This window comes from Elephantulus edwardii, unplaced genomic scaffold, assembly GCF_000299155.1.
Source record: "Elephantulus edwardii isolate Elephantulus edwardi_28Jun2011 unplaced genomic scaffold, EleEdw1.0 scaffold00071, whole genome shotgun sequence".
NCBI lineage: Eukaryota > Metazoa > Chordata > Mammalia > Macroscelidea > Macroscelididae > Elephantulus > Elephantulus edwardii.
The window spans coordinates 4,909,851-4,926,750 of NW_006399821.1; positions in this window are offsets into that span (position 1 = coordinate 4,909,851).

The window sequence follows — 16,900 nt, forward strand, 5'->3', positions numbered from 1 at the left end:
GTCGCTATGAGTTGCAAGCAACTCGAAAGCACATAACAAGAACAACAACAGTACTATATAAAGACTGAGAAAGGTAGATTCAAATCAGGAGTTAGGACACAACTCAGTCTCTAATGTCATATAGAAACTAGGAAAGGTCGACAATGAAAGAGAAGAAGATCCTCACGAAGATGGAATGAGACAGTGTTCATTATATTGAACCTGAGTTTATCAGAGAACATGAGGATGATACAGCACAGATGGGGCAATATTCAGATCTGTTGTTCATAGGATGGCTATGAATCATAGTAGAGTTAATGACATCTAATAACAGACCCTATTGTTGATTCATTAAGATGGAATTTATAGAGAGGAGCTCTGTAATTTACATCTGAAGGAAAATTATTTAACGTGTGGGTTTTCTCCTAATGCCTTATCATAGTTTTCTTATGCTTAACAAGTATAGAAAACACTTCAACATTATGGTTGGAGACATTTTAAATTGTAAAATTAGTAATAAAAATATGAAAAATCTAACATTGTGCCAAGAAATCGAGATAAAAACCACCTGGCCAATTGACTGGAAGAGATCTTATTTGTTCCCATTTCAAAGAAAGGTAATCTGACAGAGTGTGGAAATTATTGAACAGTGTCATTGAAAACACATACAAGCAAGATTTTGCTGAAGATTATTACTGGAACAGCTCATCAACAGAGAACTGCCTGAAGTGTAGGCTGAATTTAGAAGAGGGTGTAGATTATAGCTAATCTCATATGGACCTTCACTGAAAGCAGAGTACCAGAGGAATGTCTATCTATTTCATTGACTATGCAAAGCCATTTGACTATGTGGATCACAACAAACTGTAGCTGACTCTGAGAAGAATGGGAATCCCAGATATCTGATTGTGCTTATGCTAAATTTATAGTTGGACCAGGAGATAATCATTAGAACAGAGCAAGCAAATACTGCATGCTACAAAATTGGGAAGCGTGTGCATTAAGGATGTATCCTATCTCCAAACCTTTTCAATCTATATGTGTAACAGCTTATCTGGGTTGCTGGGCTCTATAAGGAGAAGGGTGGCACTAAAATTAGAGGTAAACTCATCAACAATCTGCATTATGCAGATGACACAACCCTACTTGCTGAAACTGAGGAGGACCTGAAGCAGTTGCTGCAGAAAGTCAAAGACTGCAGCCTTCAAAATGGGTTGGAGCTCAATATCAAGAAAACAAAGATTCTCACCACTGGGCAACTTGGCAACATCATGATAGATGGTAAAGAGGTTGAGATTGTTGACAACATCAGTAGGCTTGGTTCCACAATCAACACTCTTGGTGCCAACAGCCAGGAAATTAAAAGATGAATTGCATTGGAAAAGTCTGCTATCAGAGACCTCTCCAAAGTACTGAAGAGCAACAATATCAGTCTGGAGACTAAGGTGCACCTGATTCAGGCCATGGTCTTTGCAATTACTTGCTATGCATCAAAGAGCTGGACAATAACTAGGGATGATAGATGGAGAGCTGATGTCTTTGAGCCATGGTTGTGGAGAATAGTATTGAATATACCATGAACTGTTAGGAGAACAAGCAATTTTGTCCTGGAGAGGGTGAAGCCAGGATGCTCTTTGGAGGCAAGGATTCTGAGGCTTCATACTTTAACATAAAGCAGGATCAGTCCTTGGAGAGGGATGTCATGCCTGGGAGAGTGGAGGGACAGTGCAGGAGAGGAAGACCCTCTATGAGGTGGATTGATTCAGTGACTGAGATAATCGGATAGGTGTGTCAGAGACAATGAGATTGGCATGGTATAGGGCAGGGTTTAGGGCTATTGTACATAAGGTCACCATAAGTCATAGGCGACTCGATGGCACAAAACAACAAACAACCACAAGAGTACATAGACTACAAAAGGAACAGTGAATAAGAGATTAAGCAAAGACAAGAAGCAGAGTCTGGGGATACTCAAATTCCCCACACTCCGAGAATGTCAGTAAACAACCATGAAATCTGTTTTGATTTTGGTGTGACAATGTTTAACAATTAAACTATCTAAAAGAACTAGAATCTGTAAATAATAAAGATAGCCTGTATTTAAATTAGTACTAATTACAAAATTAGACATTTCTACATATCTGAGTCTCAGATACCAAAATACATTATTGAGGAAATTGGATGTCTTAGGCATATTTTTCTATCCAATGATACCCAAAATTCAAATATGGTAGCAAGAAAAAAAGTGCAACAAACTGGGAATTAATTAACATGGGAGTTTTCAAGATGATTGGCATTATTTTTTCTACTTAATCCTACTAATGAAATTAAAATCTTCCTTTCTAGAGAAGTTGTTGTTATGTAATATAGAGTCAGAACCAGCTCATACCTGATCCTCCAGCAGGTTTTTAGAGGTAGTCAATTACACGGGAGCAGCTTGCTCATCTTTCTCCTGCAGAGCGACTGATGGATTCAAATCACTTACCATTGGGTTGGTCGTGCTACTCCTTACCACTAAGTCACTAGGGCTCCCCTCACTGGGATGTTGTTGTTGTTACGTGCCATCAACTGTGACTGACAGTGACTCTATGAACAAATGGCTCTAAACCTTGTTGTATCTTGAGCCAACCTCACCATCTCTGACATATCTGACTCCATGACTGAAGTTACTATATCGATTTATCTTATCAAGGGACTTCCTCTCCAGCATTGAGCCTTTTTCCTTGGAGGTATGATTTCCCCGTCATAACCACATGCCCAAAGTACATGAGATGACATTTCAAAATCCTTGCCTCCCAGGAGTAACCTGCTTTAACTATCTTCAGGACAGACCTGTTTGTTCTCTTGGCAGTCCATAGTACGTTTGATACTATTCTTCAGCACCACAACCCGAAGGCATTTATCCTTTTTCTGTCATCTTTAGTCATTGTCCAGCTCTCAGATGCACAGAAAGCAATTGCAAAGACCATGGCCTGCACCAAGCACACCTTAGTCTCTAAACTGACATTGTTGCTGTTTAGCACTCTGGAGAGAGTCCCTAATAATTTGAAGGAGTATACAGAATCACTGTACCAAAAAGAATTGGCTGACACAGAAGAATTTCATGGAACAACATATGAGCAAGAGCCTGTGGTAATGAAGGAAGAAGTTCAAGCTACTCTGAAAGAATTGGCAAATTGGGTCCCAGGAATTGATGGCATACCAATTGACATAATTCAACAAACAAACACTGCCCTGGATGTGCTTACCAAGTTGTGCCAAGAAATCTGGAAAACCAGTTGGCCAACTTATTGGAAGAAACATATATTTGTTTCCATTCCAAAGAAAGGTGACCTGACAGAATGCGGAAATTAACTAACAATATCATTAATATCACATGGAAGCAAGATTCCACTGAAGATTATCTAATCACAGCACATCAACAGAGATGTACCTCAATAGCCATATGTACAGGCTGGGTTAGGCAAACACCATAGTACTAGATATGTTATAGCTAATGTTAGATGAATCTTGGCTGAAAGCAGAGGATACCAGAGGAATGTCTATCTGTGTTTCATTGACTCTGCAAAGGCATTTGACTGTGTGGATCACAAACAAGCTATAGCTAACTCTGAAAAGAATTTGATTGTGCTTATGTGAAACCTATTCTTCGACTACGAGGCAGTCGTCAGGACAGAGCAGGGAAACCCTGCATGCTTCAAAATCGGGAAGGGTATATACCAGGGATGTGTCCTATCTCCATACCTTTTCTATTTGCAGAACAGATCATCTGGGAGACTGTGCTGAACTGAGAAGGACCTGAAGCACTTGCTGCAGGAGGTCAAGGCTGCAGCCTTCAATATGGATTAAAGTCCAACGTCAAGAAAACAAAGATTCTCATCACTGGGCTGATTGACAGCATGGTGAGGAGACTGATATTGTTGACAGCTTTAGTTTGTTTGGCTCCACAATTAAAACTCTTGGTATCAGCAGCCAGGAAATCAAAAGACAAACTTCATTGTGAAAATCTGCTGTCAGGGACTTCTCCAGAGTACTGAAAAGCAACTATGTCAATCTGGAGACCAAGGTGTACCTGATCTAGGTGATAGTCTTTGCAATTACTTGCTATGTGTCAGAAAACTGGACAATAACTAGGGATGACAGATGCGTTTGAGCTGTGGTGCTGGAGGATTATTGAATATACCATGGACTGCCAGGATAACAGACAAGCTAGTCCTAGAAAGGGTTCTCGTTGAAGGCATGGAGGGAGTCTGAGGCTTTGTCTGACATGTTTTGGACATGTTGCAAGAAGGGACCAATCCTTGGAGAGGGACATCATGCTTTGAAGGGTGGAAAGACACCAAATACCCTTGATTAGATGGATTGATTCAGTGACTGGGGTAATGAGAGTAGGTGGGAACTTGAGGTTTTGTCTGACATGTTTTGGCCATGTTGCAAGGAGGGACCAGTCCTTGGAGAGGGACATCGTGCTTGGAAGGGTGGAGGGACAGCGAAGACCCTTGATGAAATGGATTGATTCAGTGACTGGGGTAATGAAAGTAGGTGTGTCAGAGACAGTAAGATTGACACAAGATAGAGCAGGTTTCAGGGCTGTTGTACATAGATAGGGTCACTATGAGTCACAAATAATTCGACAGCACATAACAACAACAATGCAACTCACTTTTGTATTTCTTGACAGCTGATATCAAGAATGTTGATTGTGGAACCAAGCAAGATGAAATCACGAACTTCAACCTTTATCTATTATGCTGCCTCCTGGCCTAGTGGACAGGATTCCCCCCCCCCCATGATATTGAAATGCAATTCCTATTGAAAGCTGTATTCCTCAATCTTCTGCAGCAAGGACTTCAAGACTTGTTCAGTTCTGGTGATCAAACTTGTATCATCTGCGTAAAGCATGTTATTGACAAGTCTTTCTTCAATCCTGATGCCACATTCTTCTTCATAAAGTCCAGCCTCTAGAATGATTTGTTCAGTATATAGGTTGAAAAGGTATGGAGAAAGGATACGTCCCTGATGCATACTTTTCTTCATTTTGAACCATGCAGTGTTTCCTTGTTCTGTTCAGAGAATAGTTTCTTGGTCTAGGTACAGGTTTCACAATAACAGAATCAAGTGTTCTGGGATTCCCATTCTTCTCAATGTTATCCACAATTTGCTGTGATCCACATAGTCAAAGGTTTTTGTATCACTGATAAAACACAAATACACTTCCTTTTGATACTCTCTTCTTTCAGCCAGGATCCATCTGCTATATTCTTCTAAACCCAGCCTGTATTTCTGGTAGTTCTGTATCAATGCACTGTTTTAGTAGTTTTTTAATAATCTTCAGCAAGATTTTGCTTCCATGTGATGTTAGTGATAATTGTTTGATAATGTCCACATTTCTGTGTATCATCCTTTTTGAAAATGGAAATAAATATGGATCTCTTCTAGTCAATTAATTGACCAGGTAGCTCTTCTCCAGATTTTTATTTTTTCCACAACTTAGGAGAGATCCATATCTCTTCAACTCTTGAACCTCATCATTTCCTCCCTTTGTTTTGACTTCTAATGTTAACTCTCAAAAAATTTAGATCATTGGTAATTTATATATATTCAGTGTATCTCCAGGTAACTTTCTGTCATAGAAAATGGTAAGCTTTTTTTTATGTATAATTATGGGGTTTATTGGAGAAGCTGGCAAATTACAACTCAAGATGACAACAGGAAAGCTTTATTTTTTAAGACCTCCGTTCAAGTCCTGGCTATACCATTTGTTAACTAAAACTGCATTACCTCTCTAGGTTTCATTTGTAAAATGGGTATAAATTGCTTGTCCTACAAGATTAAAATGTCATGAAAGAGCTATCTAGGCAAGGACTCTATCTGAATTAGGTTCCATTATAATCCTTATCAGATTGTCACCCATCATCCGGCTGTCTGTTGTTTATCATACTGTGGAGGCTTGCTTGTTACTATAATGCTGGAAGTTATGTCATTATTATTTCACATACCTGCTAAGTCATCCATAGTGGAACGATTTCTACAGAACTTACAGTTGATGATAGACTTGGGGGGGTGGAATCTCTGTCCATCTACTTTCAAAATTTAGTAAATAAAAACTCTATGAATTACAACAGAGTATTGTCCAATGTTATTAAAGAAGGTGATATCTCTGTGTTGAAAGAAAAGTAGGCTCAGTCATGGTGGTAGTTATGTGAACAATGCAGGACCAAGTAGTATTTGCAATTATTATGCTTGAGATCAGTAGGAGTCAGAGTAGTCTCTTGGCAGCTAACAGGAACAACAAATCACAATGGCTGGGATTTGAAATAGTGTATTCTATGCTTATTGTGAGACACTTTTCAGACATTCAGTTCACTGTTGGGCAACTTTAAGCAAATTGTATGGTTAGAAGACTCCCTAATTTAACTCGTTGCTGTCTAGTGGGAACCAACTCATATCAGACCCTCCAATGTCAAAGACTACAAATTGCATGTGAGGAGATTGCCCATCTTTCCCTCTAGGAGCAGCTAGTAGATTTGAACTGCGTGCTTTTGGATTGACAGAACAACTCCTTACCCGACTGGACACTTAACATCTCTTCATAGTACCTTCTGATGGAGAAGAGAGAATAGCCAGATTGCCAGTCCCACCTTGGCTCCCATGTAACTGTAAATCCTTTCAACTTGCCAATCTTCATCTCTTCTGTACTCTGAGAGTGTATCTTTCCAAGTTTCTGGCCCACTCCTGCCACTACTGCATGTGCTGAGGTAGATTCACAGTGTGGAAGAAAGTGGAGAGAGGAAAGGGCACCCCACTCACACAAAACAATTTGTTTGTCAGAACAACTATTCCATGCACAGCAAGGCAGGGGCATGGCCTCCTTGCTCCTGTCAAGGAGCAACATTTCATTTCATTATTGGAATTTGGGCAAAGGAAATGAATTTCCTGTATCCGTCCTGCCACATGAGGTTATTTGTTCTGAGGTGTTATTTTTGTGAGATGTTCCCTTACAGTTTGCTCTCAGGGGTATACTGTTTACTGGGGCCTATTGTTCTCTGCAGTCTTTGATAATTTATTTTAACTTTTTATGTCAGACCTCAATGAGTGCTTCAGGAGATGGTCTCCCTAAATGTCCCAAAGTTATCCCTCCATGAATGGACCATAACTTTCCAACTAATTATTTTTATTTTTATTCTTTTTATCTTTAAATAACTTTCAGAATTTTTCCATTCACCACTTTTGTGGTTAGGTAAGGTAGCAGATGGGACCACAGTAATGCTAAAGGAATGAATTGGCACAATTTCAATTTTTGACTGAATAGTTAAACTATGGTCAGTTATAACCCACTGCTGTGGTGTGTATTCTGACTTACAGCCAGCCCCCATTGAGTTTCTGAAGCTGTAAATATTTCTGGGAGAAGATCCATCCTTCTCTTTCAGAGAAGCTGACAAATTTGAACTGTTAATCTTTTGGTTGGTAGTCCTATATGTTATGCAATATGCCACCAAAGTTCCTTAGGCTCAAATATAAAATCTCTAAAATACCTACCAATCAATTAATTAGCCAGTCTAACAGGTGTCTGATATTGGCATCAGAGGACAAGGGCAAGGATGTATTGAGATCTGTGTCAATCCACCATCAACATTGGAAAGCAATGGCTGCATGAAGTCCTGCAGAAGTTTCTATACATAAGTCTTGTCTGGGCAGCATGTTGCCCTCAGATGACAAAGCTCTGTTCTTCTATAAAGGCTTTTAACTTTCTACACCTACCCTCCCCCCCAAGAAAGATGGATTCTTTCTACTTTTTAACTCTCATTTTTTGGCAGTTATTTGTTTATGTATTTCCTCTTCTATTCTTTCTTGTTGTTGAGTCAGAACTGATTTATAACTGAATCTCCAACAGGTTTTTTTGGAGGCTATAAGTTGTACAGGAGGAGATTGCCTATCTTTCTATCATGCATTGGTTCATGGATGTGAACTCTGAGAGAGGTGCTGCCTTTGGGTTAACAATACAACTCTCTATGAACTAGACTACTAGAGTTTCCTTTCTTCTACTGTTGTTGTTGTTGTGTGCCATTGAGTCAAAACTAATACCTGACCCTCCAGTGGGTTTTCAGAGGCAGTAAATCACATGGAAGGAGATTGCCTATTCTTCTGCTGAAAGACAGATGGTGGATTCAAACTATGTGCCTTTGAGACTGCAGTTCAGCTTCTTATCACTAGGCCACTTTCTACTAAGGACCAGCATTTTTCTTTTTTTTCCCTGTGAAGAGACAAGAAATAAATACCTTGCAGATTAATCATATAGTCTCTGTTGTAACTTTTCAGCTCTGCCATTAATGTTCAAAGCAGCCATAGTCAGTGTGTCAGCAAATGTTCCAAAAGCTTTATTTATGGACACTAATATGTTAGTTTTATATAAACTTTATATTTTATGAAATATTGTTTATCATTTTATTTTTACCCCCCAACCTTTAGAAAAATTGGAAACAAAACAAAAGAACTTAGCTTACAGGCTACATGCAAACAGGCAGTTTGCCAGATTTCCTTATTAGAGTACAAATTAAAGCATTAGTAATTTTAAAGTTTATATATTTAGGACTTTGGACTATGATAAATATTTAATAAATCTTGATTTAATTAAAGAATGAGTGTAATTTTTGAAAGACAAGCATGTGAGTAGGTCTAAGATCCTGACGGTGCAGAACATTTAGAAAATCATCAACAAAGAAAGAGGAAATGAATAGTATGACGACTGAATAATGCTATGAACCAACTCCACCATGTTGTTAGGTTTCATGGAGTGGACTATGACTCATGTTGACTCTATGAACAACAGACGTGAATCTTGTCCTATCCTCAATAATCCTCACTATCTCTGCTTTGCTCCAGCCCATATTTATACTCACCATGCCAATTCATCTAGTTGAGGGCCTTTTTCTCTTTCACTGACTCTCTGCCTTTCCCATTATGATGTGCAGCTAAAACTAATGGACATATAGGAAACACACCAGCCAACAACAGCATTGTGTTGATTTCTCTTCCATGAACATGCATTATTCTCTGGGATAGACCAGTCTTAGGTTGTAAAGCAAGTCTTAATACATTAAAAAATAGAAAACTATATCCATATATTCTATGATCATGACATAAAAGACATTATTAACAGAAGGAAAATGGAAAAATACAGTAAATATCTAGAAATCAAATGATACACTATAAAACAACCAACGAGTCAACAAAAATAGATGTCATGTATAAATCACCAAAGAAGTATAATATGACTGTGGATAAACACAAAGAAGAAAGCTGTGACCCTGATTGAGACGTTTTAGCCTTCATGACTATGAGGAAATACATTTACATTAATTAAATCGACTATTTGTGTTACAAACCAACCATTAATGAATTTGACACATCAGTGTCACAGTGTTCAGCCCCACAGCAACCACAAGTTACTGCTGTAAGGCAAGTGGACATACCAGGGCTATACGACCTAGAGGAACGTTTGAACAAAAACAATGAAAGACAGACCTGAGGGCCACGGATTAAAAATCACCCACCTTTGGCTTAGTAGCATTGTTTTCCGTCCACTGGACCAACTACTCTCTATGTTGATGTTATGGTTGTTAAGTGTGGTCAAGTCGCAGGAGACTCATAGAGACCCTATGAAGTAGAGTCCTCAACGCTTGTGTGTCTTTCATCCTCTCTCCAGGTTCATAGGGTTTCCGGAGGCAAGCTATTATGCAAGTAGATGCCATTTCTGCTTCCAAGCTTGTTTTAATTGGGGAGCAGAAGTGGCATCCACTTGCATAACAGCTTGCCTCAGGACACCCTATGAACCTGGAGAAAGGATGAAAGACACACAAGCATTGAGGACTCTCCTTCATAGGTCGTATGAGTCACCTGCGACGCGATGGCACTTAACAACATTTGTGTTACAACAGCACAAACATGAACTTCCTACACTTACTCTAGAAGAAATAAGAATCTCAAAATACCTCAAACAAATAAAGGTGTAAATCAGTAGTTAAAAAAGTCCCAGATTTTTAAAGTCCTGGGATGTATAGTTTGGGGAATTCTACCACACATCTATAGAAAATGACTGATTTTCTCTAATATTTTCCAAAAGTAGAAGAGAAAGGAACACGTCCTAACTAATTTGATGACAATAGTATTATTTTGATGTCAAAGAGTAAAGTTGTAATGTGCTGTCGAGTCACCTGCAACCTGTAGTGACCCTAAGCTCTGAAGCCTGCCCTGTCCTGAGCCCGTCTCATTGATTCTGACACATCAACCCCCAGTTATTGCCCAGTTATTGTATCAACCTATCTCATCTGGGATAGTCCTCTCCTGAGCCATCCCTCTACCCTTTCAAGCATTATATCCTTCTTCAAGGATATATCCCTCCTGTGCCCAAAGTATGTGAGATGGTGCTTCAAAATCCTAGCTTCCAAGGAGAAACTTGGTTTTTTCACCCTCTCCAAGTCAGACCTATTTGCTTTCTTGGCAGCCCATGGTATGCTCAAGACTCTTCTCTAGCATCACAACTCAAAGGCATCGATTCTTCTGTCATCCTTTGTTATTGTCCAGCTCTTTGAAGTATAGTAAGTAACTGCCAAGACTACAGCCTTTATTAGTTGCACCTTAGTCTCTAGACTGACATCTTTGCATTTCAGTACTCTGGAGAGGTCCTTGACAGCAGAGTTTTACAGTGCAATTCATCTTTTGATTTCCTGGCTGCTGTTGCCAAAAATGTTGATTGTGGAACCAAGCAAGCTGTAATTGTCAACAACCTCAATCTCTTCTTCATCATGGTGCTGCCAATTGGTGCAGTGGTGAGAATCTTTGTCTTCTTGATGTTGAGCTTCAATCCATATTGAAGACTACAGTCCTTGACCTTCTGTGGCAAGCACTTCAGGACCACCTCACTTAAATCAAGCAAGGTTATGTCATCTGCCTAACATAGGTTGTTGGTGATTAAAGAAGATCTAAAAATGTATAGCCAGAGCACTCCTTGGAGACAAAGAAGGTGAAGCTTCATCTTTCAGACTTTGGACACGTAACTTGGTGAGGCTATTCCTTGGAAAAGGATATTGTGCTCGGAAAGATAGAGGATCAGCAAAGGAGAAATCCCCAATAAGATGGATTGACACTGTGACTTCAGTAATGGGCACTAGTGTATCAAAGAGAATGAAGATGGTTTAGGATAGGGCAGGGCTTGGGTTCGCTGTTCATAGGGTCACTGTGAGTACGCAAATCAATGGCACTTAGCAACAGGAAGGAAGGAAAGAAGGAAGGAAGGAAGGAAGGAAGGAAGGAAGGAAGGAAGGAAGGAAGGAAGGAAGGAAAATTATGTGGTCATAAATCAGAGAACTTACTGGAGTTAAAATATTAACCTCCCACTTAGACGGCCCAGGGGAGCTCTGGTGGTATAGTGGTAAGAAATTAAACCACTATCTCAAAGGCATGTGGTTCAAATCCACCAAATGGTCTGTAGGAGAAGAATGAGCAATCTCTTCCCATGAGATTAACAGCCTTTGAAAACCTGCTGGTGGGTCAGTTCTGACTCAATCATACTCAACAACAACAACAACAGGATGGTCTAAGATTTAAATAAATAAAAGTGAATGTTGTAAAGATGTAAAAAATATTGGAACCCTTATTCATTGCTGATAATAATGTAAAATGGCACAGCTGTCATGAAAAACGGTTGGCTATGCTTAAAAAATTGAAAATAGATATCCCATATAACACAACAATTTCACATCTAGATACAGCTAAAAAGTCAGAAGAGTAGAAACTTCATAATAAAATTTGCACATCAGTATTCATTGTTCATTGCATCAACATGCACAATAGCCAAGAGGCGGAAATACCCTTCATCCTTATCAGCCGGTAATAGTTAAGTAAAACAAGGAATGTTCATACAATGGTACAGATAATTTGAGAGGTTGGATTTTATGAGGAGAAAATTAGTATCAGGATTGGAGGAAGACTTAAAAACCTGCATTATGCAAATGATAAAACCTTGCTTACTCAAACTGAGGAGGACCTGAAGGTTTGCTGCAAAAGGTGAAGAACAGTAGCCTTCAATATAGATTGAAATTTAACATCAAGAAGACAAAGATTTTCACCACTGAGCCAATGATAGCACTGTGATGGATGGAGAAACGACTGAGGTTGTTAATAATTACAGCTTGCTTGGCTCCACAAGCAATACTATTGGTGATATAGTCAAGAAATTAAAAGACAAATTTCATTGGGGAAATTTGCTGTCAGGGATCTCTCCAAAATGCTAAAGAGCAGTAATGTCACTGTAGAGACTAAGATGTGTCAGATCCAGGCTATAGTCTTTGCAATTACTTATCAGAGAGCTGAACAATGATTAAGGATGCCAAAGGAATTAAGACCTTTGAGTTGTGATGCTGGAGAAGAATATTGAATGAACTATTGTCTGCCAGGAGAACAAATAAGCCTGTCTTGGAGAGAGTAAAACCAAGTTTCTCACTGGGGGCAAGGATTTTGAAGCTCTGTCTCACATACTTTGGGCATGTGGCCAGAAGGAGGACCAGTCCTGAAAAATGACATCATGCTTGGAAGGGTGGAAGGACAATAGCACAGGAGAAGGAGACTCCAGATGAGCTCAATTGACATAGTAACTGGGGCAATGGGATCAAGTGTGTTGAAGTCAGTGAGATTGGCTCAGGATAAGGCAGGGTTTAGAACTATTGTATATAAAGTCACTATAAGTCATGGACAACTCAATGACACATAACAATAACAACATACAACATACTTATTCAGTAGAAGAAACAATGTTTTCATATGTTCTGAAATATGGATGGAACTTGAATACATTATATCCAGTGAAATAATCCAATCACAAAAGGATAAATACTATATGACCTAATTTAGATTAAAAAATACAAGAAAAGACCAACGTATGCTTTTATTATTATGTATCATTGAATTGGAACCAATTGAGAAGAACACTTATGGACAATATTTCTAGCATTCTAAAATTTGAGAGAAATAATTGAGAGCAAAGTCAGAGACAGAGTAAGGATGTGAAAGAAGACCAATTAAAAAGAAAAATACAGCAATTCCACAAACCCAATCTGGGTTACCTCTGGGAGTTTAGTCTTGGGACTCACAGGTGGATAACAGGTCTGCCCCTCATTATAGAAAAGATAGCTTGCACTAAATAATTAGTACCAAATACAACCAGAAATGTACAATCTAAAGATAATAAAATTGATACATGCGGCCTTCTAAAGAATGAATCTTTATACACATCAAAAACTTCTTCCATCAGGGTGAAAAGAAAACCTACAGACTGGGAGCAAACATTTGGTAGTTCCATCTCAGACGAGAGTCTTATAACTAAAGTTTACAGAATTCTGTGGTCCTCCACAAGAAAAAGACTGATAACCCAATTATAAAATGGGCAAAAGACATGGAAAGAATTTTCACAGAGGAAGGTATTCAAACAGCAAACAGACACATGAAGAAATGCTCCAAATCACTGACAATAAGAGAGATGCAAATCAAAACCACAATGAGGTACCATCTCACTCCAGTAAGAGTGGCAAATTTTAACAAGGCAACAAGTAATAGATGTTGGAAAGAATGTAGCAAGAAAGGAACTCTTATACATTGTTGATGGGATTGTAAAATGGTGCAACCATTCTGGAAGACAGTTTGGCGCTTCCTCAAAAAGCTGAACATTGAAATTCCATATGGCCCAGCTATTCCACTATTTGGAATGTACCCTGAGAATATGAGAACTGATGCCCAAACTTTTGCACACCAATGTTCATATCAGCATTCATGCAAGAACATGGAAACAGCCAAATGCCCAACCACAAACAAATAGATTGAGAAATTATGGTACATTCACACAATAGAATACTATGCAGCATGCAGGAGTGATAACTCTGCAAATTATTACCTAACTTGGGAGGGACTGGAGAGCATTACACTGAGTGAACTAACTCAGTCCCATAAGGATAAATATTGTATAAAACTGTTATTGTAGAATGAGTTTAAGGATCCAGAAAGGTGGGAGAGGCTGGAAGCAGAGGGATGTGGATGTGCAGGAAGAAGGGGGGAAATCATTGGGCTGTACAATTTGATGGGTGGGCTGTGGGGAATATTGAAAGAGTTGTTCAAATTTGAATTTAAACTTCATAAATAAACTAGTAGAAAAACAAAAACCAAACAAAAAACTAAAAAGGGAACTGCAATACTTCCTCCTCGTCTTCAGATTAAGAAGTTTACAGTCTTGGATTTGCCATTTAATTCCTTCTAGGATGTTACATTGTCTAAGTTACTTTTAAAATGACTCTTACTCACAACTGTATTTCATAGAGTCTGGATTCCAGCTAAACCCTAGCTTTCATTTTCCTGACCTCTCCTAGAAAGCACATCCTGTACTACCTCACTTTTGATGGTCTCACAAGGACTGCCATGTTTCTTCAGAAAATTCAGAAAGAGAGAAGATGGAAACAGATATCATCAAAGAAATAATAAGAATGAAATTCCCAGAAAGAGGAATGTGTCTTTTCAGATTATGGTAAACAACCGAGTATTTAACTATAATCATTGTGACATGTCAGAACATTTGAAATGAAGGTTCTACGAGCTCCTCAAAGGTCACACAAAAAGATTTCAAAATCAGAAACCAGGGCACAGTAGAGGGAAAACTTCATCAATATGAGGGGGAAATAATTTCCAAGTTAAAACTTCAGCATGATTGTTAAATGTGAGCCTTAAATTCTAAAACACACACTTCAACATGAATAATCAGAAACTCTCTCCCTGAGAAAGCCACTTGAAGATGCAAGCCACCAAAATAAGATAATAAATCATGCAGAGGAAGATATTATATTCAAGAAACTGGGGATCCTACACATAGAAGCAATGAGAATTCATGAAATTGCATTAAGAGACATCTGGCCAAGTGGTGGTCTCTCATTTGTAAAAGGATATGACTGGATGCTGGAGACAAAGCACCAGAAAAGCCCCTGGAGCCTACACAGGGAGAGAAAGAACTTAAATAAGTTCTAGCCAGTTCTGTATCTTTGTCTTGTGTTCCAATTTCTGAGGAAGTTCCTCTGGTTTCAACTTGGTTGTTAATTTTTTAAATCGTTTTTCCAAATTTTTACATTTTAGACATGTTTTTTCTTATTGTCTGAATATTTCTTTTAATTATTTCTCTCTTTATCTTAATAAATTTTGCTGGAGATCATGTGTAAAAAATTAGAAGGCAGAAAAAGAGGAAGGAGGAAAACCACTAGGATAACAGAGGTTAGTGGGTGAGGGAGGAGGTGGATGAATAGGAGAGATTCAATAGGGACTTGAAAAGATGGGGTAAGATCTATAGATCTATAGACGTAGATCCATAGGAATTAGTTATATAAAATGCAATGTATAATGATTGATGCACAGTATAAATGAAAGATTTATGGCATGTTTAACATATATTGTACATGGATGAAACACAATGTATATTAGTTACTATTTGTAAACCAATAAAAACATTAGAAGGAGGAAAAAGCAAAAATCCTCACCACTGCTTAAGAGATCAAAGCTGTCAAGGATTGACATAGTAACTGTAATGATGGGCTCAAGCATAACAGATTATGTGAATGGCACAGAATAGGGTAAAATTCTGATCTGCAGTTCATAGGGTCTCTGTGAGTTCTGGTTACTTCAACAGCATGTATCAATAGCATAGGTCCATTGTCAGACTAGTAACAGTCTGTTCTGATTACTCTGAGAAATGTTCAATAGGGATATGAAAAGATGGGGTGATAATAGGCATAGACCAATGTTAATTATATAAAATATAATGTATATGAATGGTTGTATAAAAAGGTACATGAATGAAACAGAACTTACATGAATGATTATATAAAGTACATGTATACAACACATTTTAAACTCTGATGGCATAGTGTAAGAAACTGCACCCCAAGCCCAAAGGCATGCCGTTTGAATCTGCCAACATGGACTGCCAAAGAACAAATAAGTCTCTTTTGGAGGGAGTGCAACTAGGGTGCTCCTTAGAGGCCAGTCCATAGAAAAAGACATCATGCTAGGAAAGGTGGAGAATCAAAGAAAGAAAGAAAAACTCCCAACAAGATGAACTGACATAGAGATTCTACCAATCGATTTAAGTATGTTGGAGATCTTAAGGATGGTGCAGGATAGGGCAAGTTTCAACTCTGTTGTTTCTAAGATCTCCATGTATTGTAGTCAACTTAAAAGCACCTAACAATTGGATTGTTGTTGTTTTGTGCCATTGAGTGAGAACCCACTCATAGCTGACCCTACAGCAGGATTTTAGAGACAGAAAATTGCATGACAGGAGATTGCCTATCCTCCAAGGAGCAGCTAGTGGATTCAAATCACATGCCTTGGGATTGCAGTACAGCTTCTTCAGTACTCCCAGACCACAATAAAAAGAGATAATTACCCTTATTTTGCTCTGAGTTATCTGTTTACATCTTTTGTTACTTGCTCTATTTGGTTCTTGATTTTGGCTCTGTATTTTCAAACTCAACTGAAAATATCTATGTGTAGATTTGATCTCTATGCATTTTTAATGTATATAACTTACAATAAATCTGTTTTTTAATGCTAGTAAATTTGTCTTATTATATTACAAAATGGTCTTTGTTCAGATTAAATTTAGACATTTCAAACATAACTCATATGTGTGAATAATGATGTCCTTACAAAGTCTCATGAGGCCATAAAAACTTAACTCAGAAAGGGAAAATAACTTAGATGAAATGTCAGGAATGCAACTATTTTAAGATCTCAGATTAATTTAATCATCTCTCACACTGTAGGGGAACAACATTTCTAATTATTTTAACCCTATTTGTTGAATACTTTCTAGCATAAGTCATTAATATCA